Source organism: Xiphophorus couchianus, chromosome 11 (assembly GCF_001444195.1).
Source record: "Xiphophorus couchianus chromosome 11, X_couchianus-1.0, whole genome shotgun sequence".
NCBI classification, from domain to species: Eukaryota; Metazoa; Chordata; class Actinopteri; order Cyprinodontiformes; family Poeciliidae; genus Xiphophorus; species Xiphophorus couchianus.
This window is the reverse complement of record NC_040238.1, coordinates 27,320,014-27,343,112: the sequence shown is the minus strand read 5'-3', so window position 1 is coordinate 27,343,112 and position 23,099 is coordinate 27,320,014. Positions and strand designations below refer to the sequence as shown.

General features: G+C 37.2%; 1 long non-coding RNA gene across 2 annotated transcripts in view; it reads right to left on the bottom strand.

Moving 5' to 3' along the window:
* The window catches only part of LOC114153321 (uncharacterized), a 53,492-nt gene that overhangs the window by 8,570 nt on the left and 21,823 nt on the right, over nucleotides 1-23,099 (bottom strand). For both annotated transcript variants that reach the window (XR_003597306.1, XR_003597307.1), the window contains exon 2: nucleotides 9,245-9,307. This is a non-coding gene — a long non-coding RNA (uncharacterized LOC114153321). The remainder of the gene's footprint in view (nucleotides 1-9,244; nucleotides 9,308-23,099) is intronic.

Here is a 23,099-nt window from a genome sequence, read left to right as displayed (position 1 = left end):
CAATTCAAAGTGCTTTACAACATAAAAACATGCTACAGTCACCAACTACGAAACAAGCAAGAAACATTACAACTTATCAAATGCCAACATCAAAATCATCAAGCAGCTGCACATCAAATATGTTGAGCAATATTCTGCTTACGAAAGCAACTTTAAACAGGTGGGTTTTGAGTCTTGATTGAAAGGAACTCTGTGTTTTTGCTGTTCTGCTATTTTCTAGAAGTTTATTCCACATGTGAGGTGCATAGAAGCTGCATGCTGCTTCTCCAGGTTTGGTTCTGGTTCTGGGGCTGCAGAGCAGAACCAGAAGACCTGAGTGGTCTGGAGCGTTGATATTTTCGTGCCAAGCCGTTCAGTGATTAGGTAAAAAAAAAAAAAAAAAGGTAATTTGCTGAAAGAACACAGTAAAGTCACCTCAAGTGGCAGTTTTAGCTTCACCTGGTTCAAAATCTGTAAAAGAAAGGAAAAAAAAATCATACGCTATTACACTTTTTTTTTTTACCTGCACGTGCATCCTTTGCTACAAATGATTAATGTTAACAAAATGAATGCTATGTTGTTGCATTTTTGGAAATAAAATGTTGATTTTCTTATTTAAGAAATAAATTTAATTTTTGTTTATTTGCATCTTTTAAAATATTGTATTTTTTCACACAATATAAAATAGTTAAATGGAAAATTCACAGAATGTGCCAATTTTTATTTTTTGGAATAATAAATAACATAAATGATTACTAAAATACTTATTAGTTGCAGCCCTAGTCATAAATGCAATACACATTTGAGCTACAGAGATAAAACTTAAGATTAAACAGCTCAAACTTTTTTCTAAAGATTTATGCTAAAGTCTCTTTTGGTGTCACCTTTGTTATAAAGAGTCTGCTTTATCTTCAGATACATATTTTGCATAATTATCAAATAGCTGCTTCAATTTTGAATAATTTTTATTCTAGAATCTGGAATCTCGACTTTTTCTTGACCAGTTCTGATGTGTAGTCGGTAGGCAAAATTTATATATTCTATTCATTAGATATTTATTTAATGAATTTCAAAATTTAACCTGTTAACTTACGGCACCAAAATCCCCCAAAACACTTGAAAAAGCATACCAAAATTAAATCAACTTGAATGCTTTGGCGTACATGCAAAAGCTTGTACGCCAAATATCTTTATCTGTACAGATATATTTATCTGAATAGATATCAAGCAAAATTCTAAAAATGTTTTAACAATAATTATTATGCAGTTATTAAATTTGAAACACAGCAAAACTAGAAATTTTTTGAACTCGCCTGGATTTCTCTTCTTTATTTTTACATAATTACGCATTAAGTGTTGACGGTATGGACTGGAAAATAAAACCAAACTGTATAATGAAGTCTTCTCTCTTTGTACTTCAGAATTGATCAAAACAGAACAAAAAATTTCTTTTCTGTTTTTGTGTGCTGATGTCGAGGCGTTGTTTAAATGGCGCAACCTGGAAGACGCCTGGCATCCAAACTTAAAATAATGGAGCTTCCCAATGCTTCAATACTTAAAACTGGTCTTTTCTTAGAAGATACAGTGATAAAATAAATAGTTACATAAAAATGTGTATTAATAGCATAGCACTATTGTTTTAGATTAATAAAGAGCAGATAAAGCTTGGGTACAAATAGATTTTGATGCATAAATGTGATGATAATTATATTCCTTTATTTTCCTACCTCCATCATGAAAACTACAGCAATTTTTTTCTGCTATGTGTGATAATCCTTAGAAAAAAAATCTGAATTGAAAGGTCAGCTGTCAAAAAAATAACAACTATAAATTGGTATATATAGTAATGATATAAATGCAAGCAGTTGGAAAGATGTTAAAAAGGCTATTTTCCTAACTGCCCTTCTCTCACACCAGATTTGCCCTTGGCAGCTTGTCCTATTCTCAGAGCTTAATCACCTTCAGGACCCTTAGATAGATTAGGGTTATGACCCTGATCCACATAAAGGGCAGGAGGGAGAGATCTGCAAATGTTATCATTGATTGATTATTAATTCAAATGGAAATCTGCTGTTCAAACTGGAAAATATCTATATATTTTTAAACATGGCAAAAGATTCGTTGTGCTTCCATCTTGCAGAAAAACGACAAGGCACATCAAGTTGTGCACCCGGGATGTAAAGAAGTAAAATCCTGGAGCCAATGTCAAAACCGTGGCCAGGTTGAAGTCTATAGGGGGGATGGTTGGCGCGGTGACGCAGAGACCGAGGGGAGGGAGTTGGTGGTATGCTAAAGCCAGCGGGGCCGGCAGGCGGCAATACAGGTGATCAATCAGCTCCATTACAGCCGTGTCACTGCGGAGTCTGGGATCGTCGTCTCATCTTGCCCCTCCTTATCCACCGCCGCTCAGACAAACACCAACCACCCCGCTTGAACTCCCAACCCCCCGACTTGTTTCAGCTGCAGACTGAACACGCAATTCGCCAGAGAGGAAACGAGTCCACAACCATAAACCCGTACACAAACAGATTCTTGATTTAAAGTGTACAGGAGACCAGAGACATCACTCAGCTCACACATTTGCTTTTCTACAATCCATGCTCCCCAACACTCTGTGTGCAGTCTGGTCACTGAGAACATTAGCGGTGAGGGAGGCGGCGGGGAGAAAATATGTGATGCACAGCGTCTCGCCTCACCAGCCAGCCAGCCAGCCAGCGGGACATTAATGACGATCATGTCTCGTCACACTAGCTGTCGGGCCAGTCAGCAGATCCTGCCCTTGTCCCTGCCCTTCTCCAATCGATGCTATTGATCTGTCCCAGGGGTCAAGGGGCAAGAGCGTATCAATAGGGGGAGAGTGGCTGATGCAGCAGGCGGAGAGGGGCTGTCTCCAGACAGATCGATGACACCCCCGTCTGCCATCGCTGTGTTATGATTATTCATTTGCCATTAACCAGACCACACCGAGGGGCTACGCTTCCTCGGGAAGAAACAGAGCAGGCAAGCGGCTCGATTTTACAAGGAGAGAGAGATTTTGTGAGTCGGTGGAGCTGTAGAGCCGTTCCGGCCAGAAATGTCAGCGTTCTGATCTGGGCCGATTTGTTACTAAGGTTTTCTCCCGTCTATGACGACCAGCGTGAGAGGCCAATCACCGCTCTCTAAACCGAAGGTGGTAACTGGATGACTTTGAACTTTTTTTTTTAATCTCTCTCAGGTACTCCCTAAAGAATATGTGGATGTTCCTGAAACCTCAAGTCAGAACACGTATAAAAGAGTATTTTATCTGTTAAAATGCAGAAGTTGGTTTGTCAGGAGATCAGTTTTCTGTTTTCCTAACTACTGTTTCTGAGTCTCTCTCAGTTTAGCTGGAAAGACTCAGAGAACAATGATGTTTTGGGGCTTTTTTAAAATAGAAAACAGTAAGGCTTTCCTTTTTGCATCTGTTAATATGACGTACAGTTGCAGGAACGAGTTTTGATTTAATAAATTACAGAAGTGAATGCTTCGTTTATTGTGTCCAGAATACGAAGTCCAGCTTACAGTGTTCCTACAAAAGTTAAATTCCAAGCCAATGTGAGAACATGCTGGGTGTAAAACATTTCCTTCTTTAAGTTTTATTACATACTTGTTCTTCAACTCATCAATTAGCACAATGCTAAACTTACTAGCATCTGGATCTGAAGACTTACAAGTTGTCATACACTAAACAGAGTCTCAATAGGTAATATTAATGACTTTTTCAGCCTAGTATCATTTTAATTTATGAGTTAAACCAAAATGTGTTCATACGATTGGTGGATTTAAATTTAAAGTTTTGATCTCATCAATGCATTCTTTGTGGCAAGAAGTAATAATAACGAAGAGAAAACTTGAACTATATAAAAGTTGTGATTACTGGAATGCCAGTGCAGGTTTCTCTACTGATTACTGAGGAGCTTATAAATTATTTTCAACATGCTGTTTTTAAATTATAACAGGAAATCTAAAAAATATTGTCTTATATATTGTCTGATTACCTTTTGGTTATCAGACAATATTATTGGTTAGCACCAATAAGAAAAACCTAAACTGTTGATACTGATCTTGTTGTCTGAAAATTCACTAAATATAGCGACAAAGTTGCTAAGATGGCAAAAATGGAGTGACTATTGATAAACGCAGACATGAAGACATGACCTGGTTGTACTTGTCTGTCAGCTATGAATCAAAATCACTTTTAGTCTATATCTGAGAGGGGTATGAATCAAGTTTGGGCATAGCTGTTCAAAACGAGTGCACGATACCCGACAATAACAGCTTACAGCTTAATAGACCATTAACAGATTTAACCCAGTGGTCCGTACAGTAAGCGATATAACTGGAATTGGCAAATTCAGCCAATTTCTTTAAGAGGGACCAACGTTCCCTTCTAATGGAATCAGTAGTGGATTAGGTAACAAAAATATAAACAACCAATCAAAAAAACAGTAAGACGGTTTCATGTAGAGATTTCTTTTGCGGGTGTGTGGAAAATGCTGAACGCTGTGCTTAAAATTTCTTCCAAATGCGCTGTTAGCAGTGCTGCATCAAGAGCCTTATAGTTTGGCCACAGTGTAACAACACCCTAATTCCTTTGACAGAACTACAACACAGAGCAATGATTGCACAATTCACCCTAAAAAATAGAATTGAACAAAAAAAGGTAAAAACTGAATGGTAAAATAAGGATGTAAAGACAAAAAGGTAAATTAAACGTGAAACCTACAAATAAAAATCTGTTTTAAAAACCTGACATTAAAGCATATTAGTGATTTTTGTTTTTTAAAAAACCCTTAAATGCAGTTTCTTTAGAGCAGTTTGTGATCTGATCCTTTCATTTCTGGATCATAAATAAATAGCAATCCATTGTTTAAAGTCCAGACAACACAGAACCAGACTACAGTCCTGATTTATTAGGGTGATTTTGCCCTTTGTTCATTTTTTAAGTAGTGTAGATTTTTCTAAGGATTTTGTGAATAACTCAAAAACATCAATAACTTGTTGATTTGTGCTGTTGCACATGAAAGCATAAAGCTTCATTTGAATAAATCAATTTTCACACATTTTTCCTTTTTTATTTTTATAAATGAATAAGGGAAAAGTCAAACATATTTCCATACTTTCCTTCTTAATACTTATGCAGACTTCAAATTTAACATTTTCAGGCTTTTCAAGACTATTTAGAAACACAGTTAATGACAAGCTAGTTTGGAGCCAAGTTGAAGATGATTAAAATGATCTTTTTTCTCTGTCATCCAACTGTTATGGCACTGTAGGCTGGAAGAAAATAGAAACACTGCAGCTATTCAATGCACCAAACGTAAGCAGTTCCCATCAATCCCTATAATTTATCTGTTTAACCAAACCATAAATGTGGGCGCAGCTGGACCCAACGGCTTAAAGCCGAACTGTCGGAGCAGCTGGACAGGGGAGTGCTGAGGCAGCAGGATTCGCAGCAGCAAAGCCTCCCTCCACACATCTGGAGGAGCCATTGAGGTCCAGAGGTGAAGAAAGATGAAAAGTAATTGCAGGTCTTAAAATAAACACAGGCAAGGCCCGGCTTGAGTCTCTTTCTGCTCTGCTAAAGATGAGAGATGTTTCCATCTTTGAAATAATCTGTGATGAAATAACGCCACAACATTTGCTTTTGAAGGAAATATTACCTTCCGCACTTTGCGCGTAGTAGTAGCCGGTTTTTGAAGTCGCTTCTGACCGTTTTTTTTGTAAGCGAGAAGCCGGATGATGTTTAGGTGGCTGAGGAGTCAGAGCTTCCTGACAGGGATGTTGAAAAAAATCCAGGATAAAAAGGGCTTCTAGGGTTTCTGGGAATTCACCAGGATCGTGTTCCCACATGGAAACTGGTTTAATGACAAAGCCTGGGATGGCAATCTGAGGCTGATTCAGGTTGAAACTGTTGGTATTGCTAGCTGTCATTACTGATGACCCAAAGATCTCTGCTTCATTGTGCTCAGTATCTGAACTAATAGGAAACAGAGGGCTATGTTGAGGGGTCTTTGTGTTTGATGTATCCTTTCACTTAGAGTACGTTTCAACACTAGCCATTAGGAGAATATTGTTGATAAAATCAAGGGCTGAATTTCAACTAACATAAAGCCAAATCAGTTCCAAGTGATCATCAAACAACCACAAAAAAATGATGCAAAGTCATCCACTTGAAACCTGACCTAATTGTTTGAATGACAAAGTTTTAAGCGAGACGGTCCAGTCAGCGGCGGCCCCAGACATAGCAAAAACACCGCCATCCATCAAAGTGAAAATACTCTGTCACAATGATAAAGAACTACAGCAGAAATTACAACCAGCACTCTCTGCACAGGCTGCATTTCAGATCAAGTCACCCTGAAGAGAAACAATTTCAAGCTGGTCCGCCAGGCCATTTTTCTCCGGCGTGCCGCTTCGGAGTCATTTTACAAGCTGTGGTCGAGATGAGGTCTCAGGCAGCCGTACCGCGTTCACGTCCACAGTAAACAGAGATGCAAGCTTCAGCCTGAAACCAGATCTCACATCGCAAATGGTCATCATACAGAACTGTGGACAATGCATCACCAGGCGCAGAGGAAACGTAAACAGATGAGGTAGTTTCCAGTTTGATCATTGAGGAAAAATTATCAACTGTTCAGGAGGCCATAGCCTCATATAAACACCAAATACTGGCTCAAATACTGGCTAAAACAATATTGTATGTGTAGTGTATATAGTGCATATTGTTTTTTTAATAGATTTTAAAATTGGTATAATTTTTGTTCAAATAATAAAAAAATAATCTCACTTTAAAGCTTAAACCCAGGGATGCACCGATCCACTTTTTTTTTTTTTTTACTTTCAATACAAAAATCTGAGACGTTTCTTTTGTTTAAAACAGAGACTTAAATGAACTGATTTACAAATTTATTTGAGAACATCACATTTATTACGCCAATAGCTTCACAAGCTAGGTCAAGCATGTAAATTCAACACAATTTTAATTTATTCAGTCAGTGAAATTAGCAGTATAACAGCCATTGTAAAATAAATAACAAAGAAACCGAAACTGACTAAAACAAAAGGTTGACTACCTTTGTCAAGAATAAACTGCATCAAACCTTCTTTTAAATGGTTCAGAAAGTGCACTTAAGAACTCTAAATATAATGTAAAGTAACTAATAAATCATGATGTTGCTTAGAGCACAAAGCATAGAATTAGACTGAATAGATCCACTCTTCTTCATTGGACACATTGTCACCAATACTCAATTTAAATTCAATATCAGGACCGATAAGAGATATTAATATCGGATCGGTGCACCTCTACATAAAACTGGACCTAATTTGTTCTTAAGTAATGTTTTCATTATGCATATTTACAGGCCAGTGCAACTGATGCGTAGTGTGTAATATGACAGCATATAAACATGTAAATGAAATATCGATTAAAAGTTTTGAGCATCATGCGGTAGATCATATTTAAAGCTGATCCTTCAACATGAGATGCACAGATGGGAAAACATTCCAGTTTTATTAAACTTTTAAGAGCCACTATTAAATGTTTAAGCATGTTGATGTCATACATGTACTCCAAGGAAAGCTAGAAGGTTGTACAGTTAACTCCCAGGGTATCATTCTAAACCATACAACCTACTACCTCAACCCGGATGTACACATTTTCAACAAGGATCCCTCCTCCCTAAATACAACAAAAACTGATGATTTGTTTTAATTTTAATTTTAGCATCATCAAATTTCATGCCTAAGCCCAGGGAATGTTCTAGATCAAGTGTCTGCAACCTGCAGATCTGGAACTGAAAGGGGATCTTTTGCTTTGGCCAAAACTAATAAAGAACTAATGGATATTTTTAGAAGCAGATATTATCAGATTTTAGATTTTTGCATTCAGTTTCCACAACAAAATAAATTAAATTAAATTAAAGAAATCAAGTTTACTTTTTATTAGGTTAGAAGCTATTTGTATTCTTTCTTTAATTTTCCACAAACATTAACATCACAAAGAATTATATGTATCCATCCTTTTGTTGCTTAAGTTTTATATTTTCCTCTATTGTAAAACCTAAAAGTAGAAATAAAATAGTTTTTTTAATGACAAATTTCATGTAGATATTTCTGAAGAATTATAAGTTGTAACATGTGTAACAGTTGCAGCTCTAAACTAGTCGCATGTAGCCAGACTGAGGGCAAAAATGTGTCTTTGGTTTGAAAAGGTTGCAAACTCTTGATCTGGAACTGGAGATGCACCGAGAATTCTGCTGGAGATCCGGGACCCTTTTTTACCCTGATCCGACCCGATTCACAGACTGGACATTTTTTCTGATCAGTGAAAGCACCACACATAAATGTTACGGAGTTGAGAAGATGACAATGCTGTTTGGTGTGGAAGTTGTTATAAAGTGAGGAGAGTTAGCCATTTTCAGCTTCCTTGAGATGTTTACAAAGAAAGTTAGAAGCTATTTAAAAGAAAACTGTTGAAATAATTGCCAAAGAGTGTGAAAGAGATGAAGACATAAGAGAGATGTATGTGAAACTGTTTTGGAAATCTCAGAATTACTCAAAGATTAATGCTTTATTAATGTTTACTATGCTACCTCTGCTAATTGCTAATTTGAGTACTAATATTTTAAAATGCAAGCTCTGTTATTTGTTGGTAAATGTTCAAAGAATCCTGTTTTATAACGTTTGCTCTCCCACACTCTCTGCTCCAAGTATTAATAATTAATGACCACTCAAAGTACAAAGGTATTGGGTATGTTGTTATTTTATCTTCTTATAATATCTAAAGAGATACTGAAATCAGAGGTCTCTGAATAGGCAGCTTAATAAAAACACACGGTGCATCTCCATCTTCTACAAGGTTAAGACAATCAAGCATTGCAGTTTCCACACGTGTTATGGGTCTGTTATGTGAAACAAAAACAAACAAAAAGTCAAAAGACGATGTTCACACCACAGTGACAAAGACCCACAGAAGCGAGCTTGTGCTGTTAGATTTGCCACAAGATCGGATCTACGGGTTTGTGCCAAATGGTCATGGGCAAAGTATCAACATAACTGGGCAAAAGGCTAGCGTACTGATGTGACACCAAATAACTTCATCACAAAAACATTTCTGGCTAGATGATGTTTTGGCAGCAACTCTTCTCTTTAGCGTTCACACAGTTCTGGAACAATTCCTTAAAAGTTAACGCAAACAATCAAAGTTCATCAAACAGATGGGGAGAGGACTGGGCTGACTTACCCATGAATGTGTACTGGGCAGGGTGACAGACTTTCTGGTGAGACAAATTGGAAGTTCACCGCCCTAAAAAGAAAGGAAAAAAATTGTTTTTAGATACCACACAACAGAACACAACCATAGGCCTCTGTTGCTGAATATCTACAGTTTTAATCCTGAACCAAAAGTGCCTGAGAAACTCTATGAGGAGTGTCATGGTGAAAAACTAAAATATCACATGACGAAATCTGCCGGGAACTATTCTGGCATCCGATCTACATGGGAAAAAAACATTTAAACACAAATTACAGAACACTCTCGAGTTGCCGTGCCTCGGCTTAGAAACGATGCACTTCTCAGCAGTTAAATATGATGATGCGTACCTCCTCCAAGGCTGAAAAAAAAACAAAACACTAATCCTGGATTTCCACCCATCTCTAAACCAATCCAAATCCCACTTTTACAGGAATTTCCCCGAAGAAATATCAGACAAAATCTTCTAACCTCAGGATCTCCTTGGCAGAGTGAATTAATAATAATAATAACCAGCATGGTGGTGTTGCGTGTCATTATTCCAAAGTAGGCCACAGAAGCGCCACAGTGGTCTTTGTTGCTGGCCAAATGCAATGTGGGGAGAGGTTAGCTTGACTTAGCCAAGACCGCAGATAGCAAAGAGGGGAGAGCAGGGCTTGAGAGAGATGCCAGTGTAATCAAGCATGCTACGGTCAGCTAACATTAACTGTGGCGCTGCCAGAGAGCCACAAGCTGCTGAATATTCCTGCAGCCGCAGTGCACCAAAGGGAAGTCTGAAGTGAGACCTCTCTGTTGAAGTTTTCTGTCAGTTTCAATAAAGCAACACATCTGCAGACACAATCTGAGCCAAAAGCATGAGAGTCACTAAAAGTGTGGTTCAGCAATGATCTGTCCGCCATTTTCTCTGACGCTAAAGAGAATTAGAGATGACCAAAGAGGATAAAACTAATTTTCTTGCCTCACATTTTAAAGTTCTCCCCTTCTTCTTCCCGTGTCTTTCCGTCAGACTCCTGCCTGGCAACGCTAAATAACACCGACTGAAAAGATCACCTGATCTGTTGCCACAGAGCCAAAACATTCCCACTAAGCGTTCTACTGACACTGGAAAGACATCTTTTGTCTAAATCAACATGTTAGCCCAGCCTGCCCCACTCCCTAAATCTGGCACCTTCTGGGGGAAAGCGGTGCAAAGCGGTGCCATGGCAACCTCTGTCTGCCAGGCTGCCCAGCAAACTGAGTCGGAGAAGTAAGGAGTATTGTGTGAAGCTGGAATGATCGACCCCTTCCAGAGTCAACTCTCTGGGCGTGTTCATTGCTCACGATTTCACCGCAGATGTCACTTTGTTTTTAAAATACAAGACAGGATGCACAACAAGATAAACGATAGCTCTATATTCCACCTCTTGATTTAAATATATCAAGTTGAATACAATAAAGCTCACAGCCACAGGCTTTATTACCCACTTTAGCTCAGCCGTATGAGACGTTTTAGCTAACACAAACAGTAAATTGGGTTTTAAATGAGTCATTGAAATACAATAAGTGATGAAAGTGGAAAAAACTAGGTTCTCAACTATGTATTACATTCCTCTTAAATCTCCCCTTCCAAGAAAGCCAGGAAGTCTGATTTAACTAAAGCTTCAGTTTAACGACCAGAATTTGGAGGATGATTTTCTTATGAATTACCAACAGCTCCTTACTTTTTGTTTCTAAGCAGTTGACTTTATGGATCAGCTGTAACAGTAGTTACTGAGTTACACTGTCGTGACTTGACAACACAAGATTATATACTGTGGAAAGGAACGTGAACCTCTCACACTAAAACAGAAGAATTATGGCAAAGATTATGGCTTTTGTATTGTTGCGTAAAGCAATTTTATGCTTTTAAAATGACTAAAATCTTCCATAATATTATTCCTACACTTAAGAGTTTTAATAATGAGACGCTAGAGAAAATGTCAGTGACCGGAGTTTATCGTACAGTTTTGCTTGTTTTGTTTTTAGACTTTTGTAGCTCACAAGAAAACAATGTTTAAGATAAAGAAGCACCAATTATCACTTTAATGCACACATTAAAACTAAATTAAGAAGGTGTCTATTCTATAGTTTACTTTATGTAGCCAAATCAAACTGACAATATATGAAGATTATAGACAATTATAGATAAATAGCAGCAGAAACCGGGTCTTCGTTTTAAACAAAAGCAATTAAATCGCTATATTTTCATTATTCTTAATATTCTCTGCAGCTACTTTGACAAATTTAACTCAAGTTTATTGTACTAATTCTGCATAGTCATGTTAAAGGCTGCTACATTTCACAAACTGTCAGTCGTCTTTGTGTCTCATGTTTTTTTGGGGGGGGGGGTTGCGTTGCAACATGTCAAGCAATATTGACATGTTTATGTTTTGTTACTATTCTGCAAAGTTAAAAACCTTTAAATAAAGTATTGCAAAAAAAAGGCTTACTGGCCTGAATATAACACATTTTTTCTAATTTTAGTCCAGAAAAGGGTGACTTGAGGTAATGAGCTGACAAGGTGGCTAAAGTGTACATAAATTTAGAAGTTTGCTGAAAATTTGAACAATTTAAACACAGAACAGTAAGCTAAACTGCTTCCTGCCATTTGAGCTTCAAGATCTGCAGTCGGATTTCATTAAAAGGTCCACAGTTATATAACTAGTTTTAACATAATCTGTATATGTGTTACTATGGGTTTCTCACTCACCTAGAGAAACACCACTTAGCAGTTCACACTCGGTGAGCTGAGGTTGAAAACACTGTGTCTGTAGATGCTCAGTCGATTAGGATCCAAACAAACTTTTCACCAGCTGGGATTTACAAACTGGACCGCTCACATTGACTCTTTCAATAATGTTCCTCACACTGGCAGACTCAGCTGGGTCGTCGGCAAGACCTGCTCGTCATGTTCCCGGCATTTTAAACAAATGCTTCACAATAAACCTCATATCTAGCATCGTCAGTGTGCAGCTGTGTTGTGATTTAATTTGATCTGGAATCTGTCAGTCACCATTCTGAGTATATTAGAGCAAAGAACAAGGCTAATTTTCTTGCTAAATTATTATTTCATAATAAATAGCTAGCAACACAGATGAATGCAAATGTGTATCGTCTTCACTCTAATTTGAGCTCAGCCTCCTTAGTTTTCATAAGTTCCAGGAAGTCATTTTTCTATTGGACTACCTGTTAGCATATACTGGACTCATTTAATTTGACAGGTTTATCTGGTTTGTTGTAGTATGAGGGAAAAAACACTAAATCAAGATGCTTATCCAACTCTAAAAACTTCTTTTGAGTGACGAGAATAAAAACAAACATTAAACTTACACATGACGTCTACAGCCATCTGAGGAACAGAAATAAAACACAGGCAGTCTATAACTTGAGAAGTGTTATGCCCTAGAGTGTTGCCACATATGTTACAACAACAATAATGGACATTTCAATATAATTGGAATAAATTCTTTTCTTTTGTTGTATTTTTCCACATACTTATTTTTCCAAGCTACAGGCTCCCTGAACAGTGGCTCACCTGAACTTTCTTAGCTTCCAAACGAAACGAATTTTTGGAAGGCTAACACTTCTGTAACATGGCAATGTATTGCTCTCACAACGAGAACGGTGACTTATTAAGCATTACAATGGTTTTGTATCCTTCTCTAAATATTAACAAATTGCTGATAGCAATGGTCTAAAACATCCAGTAGCAGGCAGCTTCATTAGATATGAAACGAAAAAAACTACAAAAGTTACCATCCCTATGTGTACTGGTACAGGAAGGGTTTTATTAGTACTATACAATGATTAATGTTAAAGAAAATCACAATAAATATTACACGTCTCAACAGTGTGGGGTGTCATGATTTCCCTCAGAAAGACTTGTGGACATTACCAATTGATTTGATCCACAATAAAAGTAGAAATTTCACAAAATTTACAGGAAAAGCTACACAGAATGTTGGCCTTTTGGGCTTCCGTCTAGCAGGGCGGGGCTTGAATCAGCTTGGCTCAACTCTCCAAACAGACAGAATAAACCAGTTAGCCATAGCTGAAATACTCTCTTAAACATTGACGTCCTCCAAAAAAGGAAAACATTAAAATATATATATATAAAAAAATTAGAAGCTTAGTGCAAAGCTCGGGACTAGAAAAACTTTTCCATAAGTTTTGTCAGCACATGGTCGACTGGAGCCGCAAGAATACATGTGATGAATCACATCAGAAACATGGAGAATCCACAAGCTAGATGGATTCCCCACCTAGCTAGATGGATTCCCCATCTAGCTTGTCACTGCTAGTCACTGCTAATTCTTTAACATTCAAATAAATCATCAGGAGTAAGGAGAGACCTTATGGAAGGTTTTGTTGCTCTGTGCTGAATCAGATATTCTTTTAGGGGGGATAAAAAACAACCAACAACTTATTTTTGGTTAAGCAATGCAAACAAAAGGCTGCAAGAACATGAGTGCTAAAGACAAAAAACGCAGACAGTCATGTGCTTTATTGGAGATGTCTGGGACAGATGGAAGAAATAAAAATGAGCAAAAGTCCTGATCACTATGGAAGCGTGAACAAGCTTTTACTGTTTGCAGACACATTTTGGTGCATTTTTTAAAAGGGAGATTTTCATGAAATGTGAAAAATATTAGATTTTTAGTTTTAAGTATTTCAGAATAAATATTGAGTTTCAAATTTAGCATAGTGACAGCCCTAAACTTTGCTTAAAAAAAAGAAAATCATGAGCGGTGGTAATTTCTGTGATGCAGTAAAATAATTTCAAATATTCATGCCTGCTCAGCTCCAACTGTCTATAATGTTTTGGTAATCAGCCTGCAGAAAACGGCACAACACACAGCCTCGTTGATGCAATCAATTCTTTTATGAACACTTTCTATCATCACCTGTAATTTGAATGGGTTCGTTACAAGATTAGAGAACAATAATGTAACCACAATATTAGATTTACGTTAATATCACACAAGCCTTTTACTGGTAGAGGCTGGTTAAGGTTGGATTGCCTTAGGAAGAAAACCTTTCTACCACGTTGAATAATAAACTGAACTTCACTGAATTGATTTAGCTGTCGTTCTGACACCCAAACTGTCCACAAACCTCAAAGCAAGATGGCCAAACTGTGGCCACCTGAGCCCCTCATCTACTGCAGACGGCATTAAACAGGCTCAAACCAAAGCAGCTCCAGCACATCCCCTCACCAAGAGCCTCATTTCATATCCAGAAAAGCAGGAGGCCTGGGTCAAAGTTCAAATGAGAATTGGGGGGTAAAGAACTCCCCTTAGGGAGAGCATATACCATGGAGAACCAGACAGAGGTGGAAAGAAAAAAAAAAAAAAACAGACAGACTTCTGGACAGAGCGATCTATAAAATGCAATATATCATTTGTCAGTGGGGGAGGGAGAGGCCAAGGAGGATGAGACAACAAATTAGAAGTGGACAGACATGAAAAGCTGAGGAGAAGTACGTCATTATTGAAAATGTTGTGTTTGCATACAGCCTAAAGTCTGTCATGTGGATTTTATGTGATAGGCTCAAACAAAAATGGTGCATAATGTGAAATGGAAGGAAAATGAGTAACACCCTGAGAAGTACCTATTAAGGCATAAGCAAACCCCCCATCACAGCCAGGAATGCCTGAATTTTGACACAAACCACAGACCTGGAATAATAACATTAGATTACAGAAAATTAGAACACTATTAAATTTGATTTACCAGTTTCAGATAAATTAAAACATTTGAAATGGCTGAACAGTAAAGTTTAAGATTTAAAAGAACTGCCAAGATTAGTTTGCAAAAGTGCAAGGAGTAAATTTCATAGCATAATTGTTGAGTTACCACAGGTACAATCAGATACTTAGAGTTCAATATTCAGAAATACATCTCAGCAAATCACCAATCATCAGTGACTGAGTTCAAGCTATGCCAATTAAACTCCACCCACCAAGTCTTTACTCAAATGCTGTTAGTGGTGGTGATGCTCGTAAAACAACGAAGGGCTTCTAAATCATATTCTATTTAAGGCCCTGTCATCTATGCAAACTATTTTAAATGCAGTTGTTCTGTTTCTAGCTTTAGCAGTTTGTTAGAGAGCTATTCGTTGTTCACTCCTTCATAAAAACATGGCATTAAAAAAAGCCATTACTGAAAGACGGCCGTCTTCATTCTTTCATTTCAGTACTGTAGAATATGAAGACATCATCTCCGTTTTTCTTGTAGCAGAGAAAGTCTGAGTTGGTGTAAAGATGGGTGAAGATAATCCTGGGAGAAAACATTTTAGATTCTGCAGCCTAAGCTACATCAAATTATGTTCAAGTGTTCAAATTGTCCAATCAAAATGCAGACCTAAATTGATAATGGCCACTTTTCAAATGCCAAACTGTATAAACAGCTGAAAACTATTTGTCTTTCACCTCACACAGGGGTTGGTCTATCACATAAAATCCCAAAGAAGTTTAAGGTCCAACATCACGAAATGCAAAAAAGTTTTGATTTTCACAAGGTACTGTAGTTAAACCACAAAATTTAATTTAGATAGAAGTTAAATGTCAAAGAAATTAGAGGAAAAGTAAAACCTACCACTCTTTTCCAAAAAAGAACAAATGTATAATGTGATAGATTAAGAGCAAAGCACAGGACCCCGTTTTCTCAATCTTTCATGCACTAATTTAGAAAACCTAGAACTTCTTTTTGAACTATTTTATTCTTCCCATCAAACAAGAGGCATCGCTTCTCAAGGCATGACAGGAGAAAAAGCCAAGAGTTTAAACCAGACAGAGGTTTAACAACCGAACTAACTAGTGCCTAACTACTTTTCAAGACATTAATCAAGGTTTCTGCAGGTTTCACTAACTCAAATATAAGACTTTTTAAGGCCATTATGAATTTAATTTAAGACTTACGTCATGATGGAAATATGTATATATAAGCATATATGTTTACATTTACTTACTTTTAACAGGGTTTATTAAGTTGTTGCCTATTGTATGCCTGATATCTTGTTCCCAAAACCTTCAGTGTAGGTCCAGCTTTTTGGTTCTGGTAGTTTAAATTAGACCTTCAGAATGTAATTTGTATGGTTGGCAACAGTCAGTGTTGAAAGATGTTCACCCAACTGGCAAAAAATTTCCACTTAGAATATGGCAAGAAACGAGAAAATACACATATCTGCCAAGACAGAATGTAATACCTGTGGTTAGTAGATTTAAGGCTAACTGACCTTTTTCATATGAATTTAAGACAATTTAAGGCCTTAATTTTAGATAAATGCATGTAAGATCTTTTAAAGGATGTGGGTACATCCGGTTTATAGAATATATGTAGAAACTTAATGTGACTGTTCTTTTCAAGATGAAATGGTGCAAATTCTGTAAAACAAAATGTTTTACCAGCTCAAGGATAAATTTAATATGTCAACACAGACATGGCAGTCATCTGAGTGTAGAACAACAACAGAATTCAAATGCCACGATTCTCAATCTGCATTTTGGGGTTCAGCACACAGCGCAGTCTGTCTTTAAACAGACCTTTTGTTTATTGTCAGGAGAACCAACTCGGCTTGTTTAGGATAATAGAAGTATTGTCAGGGAACTGTTAAATTGATGTGATGTTGCTTTAAGAGCCAAACTGCCATCCATGGGTGATGACTTTGCCTGACCCATCTATCTGCTAATGCCGCTGCCTAGCACCAGACTAAACACTGAGATTTCATCACGCCCTATTGGCCACAGATGGCTCCCCTTCAGCCAATCACTGCGCAGGGAGGGATGATGGAGTGTGAGCTTCAGATAATAAGGAGCTGGCAGGGGGGGGTTGAGGAAAAAAGGCCGTGTAGAGACAACCAAACCAAACCAAAAAAAAAAAAAAAGTAATAATAAAAAAGCACCAATCTGAAAGAAGAATTTCTGATACCAAAATTGATCAGAAATGCATTTGGGGAAAATATTCCTGCATCTGAACCAAAAGAGGGATTATAGCAGGGGTTTGAAATGTCAATGCATTATAGTAAGAAAGGAAAAAAAGGTTTGTAGATTGATTACCCGGCTTCTGACCAGGCCACCGTCCCACCCTACTGTAAGCGTCGCTAAAAAGGATCAATAGCTAATGAATTCCAAATGGCAGAGCTTCACAAACATAAATATGTCCTCTACATGGCTGCATCAGGTAGGCTCCTTGGATCGATGGATATGACATTACACCGAGGCAAAGGAATGCATCTTCTTAATTGACCTGAGCACTTTTAAATTCATTCAAACAGCAATTAAAATGGATTCAAATTGTGTGGCACCTCCATCCAGGAAACTTTTACTCTGCATCCCACTTACATTACGACCTGAGCTTTTGCTACCACTGAGCTATATCAGGCTGATTAGACAATTTGACTAAAACCAGGGAGAAGTGAAAGGCTCAGAACAGCATTCACACCGTTATCAGATTACAAGTCATCAAGTAAGAAATGAAGAAGTGAAAGGCCAACATTTTGCTCCCACTAAAAGCAGGATTATCAATCAGGTATTGGCTGGTTGTCAGAAAATCTTTGTTTTGAAAAGTTGCAATTTAAAAATGTTCCATTATACAACTCACGTTAGGCTGGCCGTATCGACCTACATATTGATACTATCGAGAACAGGCTTGGTATTCGATCAATACTAGAGCGATGAAATTGATACTTTGTTTAATGTTTCTCTCCCATTTGTCCACCGATTTCTCAAATTTCCTCACAGAGTTCATGCCAGCACATATGAAGGAATTTAAAGGTCATATATCAAGAGCTTACATTTCAATTTAAGAGCAGGATTTCATGCCTTTGTAATGTTTGCACTCAAAACGTCCACTTTCTTTCAAATACAATCTGTGCAATTCTGCTGTAAGCAGTTTTATTATTATATATTCAGACAGCTGAAAAACAATCTTACTGGAACTCAAAAATATACACTTATGTAAAAATATATACCTCAAGCCTTAAATGAATATGGCTGATTATTAACCATTTTTTAAAAATATTCCTATTTAGGGTGTGTATTAGAATACTACTATTATTTTTTTATTGTAGTCAGTTACACTTGTATTTACCTACAATCCTTGCCCTGTATTTTATCATAATAATAATGAACAAACTGTAGTCAAATCACCAAATTATTCAATGATAATGATTTTATTTTAAGTATTGGTATCAGCGACGCTAGCCTGTATTTACTTGGTACCAAACTGATACCAAAATTGCCAGCTCATAAGGCTTAACGTCCTTCTACAGGCAGGCATGAGAAAGTGATGGCAGGCAATAACTTATATTTTTGTGTCAAAATAAAATTGTAAAAACTGCAATTTAAAAAATTATTATAACTGTAATAAACAACATATTATTTTGCAACAGTAGGTAGTTACTTTACTGTTTAAAATAGAAGCAAATAAACTGTGGTACGTATATATTAGATTTATACTTCATGCATGAATACCAATGAAAAATTACATAGGGAGAATCTAATGCCAAACCATGTCTGATATCAATAATATTAGGTTTAAGCAGCTCAACAGAAACTTCATGTCTTCTAATTCCAAACTCTTCAGCAATATGTTTTTGATTTTATAAATGAGGTTGACAACAGAGAGGGGTTCTTGTCAAAAAGAGGCTTCGCCTAGAAAAAATATGAATCTGGACTTTAACACTGACAGTTTTATTGTCATTATTGTACTTGAAAAACATTACAGAACACAACAAAACAAGGCCAACGTCTCCCTGTGTTAGACTAATTTCAGCATTAAGTCTGCACAGACGGAACGACGCTTTCATGTCTGAGTCTCTCAAATCTCTCAGGATTATCAATCCTTTTTTTTAATCACCGCAACCCACAGCAGTAATATTATCTAACAAGGGGATCATTTATTGTTCCTTTCTGCTTCACATGATCATACAGACCTCTGTAAATTTCAAAGAAACTGAAAGCCCTACGATGAGCAAATCATTTTACCCAGACTGCGTCTTGCTGAGCAGATTGTAATCGACCACGATGAGGATGACTTGCCATTTCGGAGGCCAGATAGATGGTTATTATAATGGCACCTTTTCTCTGTGACCCCACTGAATGCCTTCCAAAAGACAATCCTTCAGCACAACCTCTCATTACCAAAGCAATTGTCTGACAATGCAAAGGAGAACACTAGAAATTAGCAAATTAGTGCAGTACTAAGGAGAAATGACTGCTATAATTAGGCCTTTGCAAAACAATCAGACTCAATTACGAGGTAGCAGTCAATAGGCTGAAGCTCACAAGCAAGATGAGATGAATTCAGATCTGATGATTTTTAAATGGTTATGGGAGCCGATATGTGGTGTGCTCTCGGTTTGACGTGACAGGGTGTGAAATCTCAACACCTAAAGCTGCGGCCAGTGAGACAGGTGACCGCCAGGTACATCAGCGAGCTAATAGACCCTGCCGTCAAACGAAAATGAACATTAGTTTGTTTTGTAAGTGATATTCTGAGCTCCGTCTGAGTGCTCCGTGTGCTCAGAACAAAGAGGAGCAACTGCAAGCCAGCAAATTTCAACATAACAACAAAGATGGTAGAACTGAGACAGAAACGTGCATATTTAAATATCTAAGCACAAACACAAGAGATTCTAAAATAAGTTCAGTTACAGGAAAGACTCCGAAGTCACTTTTTTGACACAAGTTACATTCAATTCTTTAATTTACAAAGACGATATGTTTCTATTTCTAACTGCTTATTTTCAATATAATACCAGTTACTTTTGGTTAGTCATTCAGTATATGTTATTTTTTAGAGCTTCTTAAAAAGATTGCTATAAGTGACCCAAAGGAAAATATGTTTATTTATGGCCCAAGTATAAAAATTACATATACTACAAAACTTTGACCTTTGGGCTGAAATACTGTTTTAAACTGCAACAAATTTTCCCAGAGTAGTGCTAAACACATTTTTGTTTAAATCATTACAAAATTTATGTGATTATGTGAAAAATCCCTACATTTTCTGGCATTTATATATTTTAAAAACAATGTATGAAGATAGAAATGCATTATATTAAACAAATATAATAAAATAGCAAACAATTTGTGACTAGGAGAGATGCAGCTTGAAATTCTCAGCATAACAACTTAAAAAATAGCATTGCATAATATTTAGGTTACTATTTTACAAGAAAAGTAGAAAAGCAACAATTTTTTTCTACCACTGCTAAAGCAGCGTTGATTATTACAGTTTTAAGAAAGTCATCCATAACATTTATTTGTCAGTTTGACACAGACTTCAGCAAAAACTCTGATCTGACTCCCACTAAACTTCTCAAAAATTTGAAGAGCTTATTGTGCAGAATCTTGTTCTGTTCTTTATTAAATAAATACAAAAAGCTGATATTTCCTAGTTTATTAGTTTGTCAACCTGCTCATGTAGCCAGCCACATGCAGCTACTAACTTGCAAGTAAATACATAGAAAAAGTCTAGACTCTGAGAAAATATCAAGTGTTCCATCGTTTTAAAATCTTACACACTATGATATCCAGAACTGAACTGTGAGCATTTGCTGTCAAGGAAAAAGAAGCAAACATCACATCTACAACTACGCATTGAGAGACTACACTACAACATCCCAACACTCATGTTAAACTGCAGTACAGTGGATAAAATCAGCTAAAGTTCCCATCCGTCCTGTGTTAGAAAAAATCAGTAACTATAAAACTGAAGTAATGCAGAGACAATGAGCCTTTGTAGCCACCAAGCAGCTCTTCAGATTAAAGTTGTGCAGGCTTGTCAGTCATGTGTGATTGCAGGAAAAGCACCCGGGATGGGACAGCGCGAGGATTATAAGGCAGCCTGGTGTTTCCACTGGGGTCTCCCCTGCTGGGCTACATGATCCCAGCTCCCTTTGTCTGCTGTTAACCCGTTAAATCCCGCGGAAGAAGCTATTCACAAATGTGTCACACACCCCGGGGGTGCTTTTTGTGTGGAATAATGATCCTAACGGGGTTACACAGCATTGTCACTGATTCTAATGCACCCAAGCACCCCTGCCCCCTTCCCACAAAACACACAGTCAATTGTTTCAGGAAATGTCTGTGGTTCGACTCCATGTCATCTTTTTGTTTTAAGCTCTATCAGCATCAGTTATCATTAGCCTCAGAACCTTCCAGGAACTCTTTAATACGTACAAAGTAGACAATGAGAGAATAACTAGAGATGTGAACATTTCTGTGTCTAGCAATTTGATTAGGATTTCTAGCGTCACAATTCAATTCAGAATTTTTTTTTTTTTTCTAGAGTCAAAAGATCTAGAGATTGTGTTTAAATCATGTGATTGGCAAGAGGAAAATACTCTGCAAAGAAATAAAACGCATTTAAAACAATTCTATAAAGTTTCCATACTGAATTAAATTCCATCCGTTTATATTTAAACAAAATTAAATTTGTGCATAAAATTCTGTAACTTAACAGTATTAGGTTAGCTTAGCTGCCTGGCTTTTTCTTAAATAGAAAAATGCCAAAGAATTATTCTATATATATATATAAGGAATGTGAGCAGCAAAGATGTGCAACTTTTATGCATTTCAAAATCTATTTGAGTATTTTGAATCGAGTCAGAATTCCCAGAACTAGGAATTACGATTCTTTATAGCTTCGATTTTTTTTCTGCACCTCTCAGGAAAGCAAGCTCTGATTTCATGAAGGTGTGAGGATTCTGCACGCCCCTTTTCTTCTTCCCATGTAGTTCTCGCTAATGAAACTGCTTGTATTATAAGCAGAGATACGAAGCATGCACTTGGGGAAACGTTGAGCGCTCACTGAGAGTAAGTGTAATTATACTGCAGTAATGCCCTCCATGATTAATGATGTGGGCCTCTGAAACTAAACCATACAGCCAATGGCAAATTACCACAGCAAAAATAAACCCTGATGTGAACAGGTCAGTGGGGCCGGAGCACAAAACGTCTCTGAGTGTGTATTTATGTACTGTGGAGAAGTGAACGGGGGAACCAGCTCCAGTAACCCAATTAGTGTCCGTCCGCTTGCAGAGAGTGGCTCCATCACTGCTAAACAGTTCTGCTAGTCGGACAGCAAATGGGTTCTCGTACTCTGCCAGTATTCAAGTGACATGTTTCCGAGACACAGAGAAAATCTTGAAAGTAAAGAATCAGCGGAAATGAAGCCGCAACAACAATATGAGGAAAACAACGAGGAAGGTTTATGTTATTTAAATTCGCAGGCTCACTTTTAAAGCTTTTTATTTTGGTACAGTCATCTAATATTCCTGTTCCAAAACTCTTTAGAGATCTAAGGACAAAACTAGATTTGATTAGTCCTGCACCCTACTATATACACAGACACACACCCCCCCTGCATGAAGAGCACTTGAGAATCCAAATTGAACTCTTGTGCTTTTTGCTGTCAAACTGCAACAGAGCATTTCACTGAGGCGCTCAGAATAACAGCAAGCACGAATACAAGCGGTTTAAAAAATATCAACATTTAGAGGAACCAGAAATGACTTTAATACCATGCTTTGATTTCCTGTTGCACAAAGTTGCCGTCTGTCAGATTAAAAGCAGCTTTTGAAAATAACAACCTTTAAGCAGGTGTTATGCCCACATTATTTTATTAAAATAGAAACTTTTGATTTTTTAAATTATTATCCTGATGCAGTATTATAATCTTAAATGTTAAGTTTTCATTAGCTGTAAGCTGAAAATCATAAAAATAAAGAATGCTTGTGGGGAATTTTTAGATCAGGATATTCTGGCCGTTACCAATTTCCAATTTTGTCCGAGGTCTGAGCTGCCAGTTCACTGCAAAAATA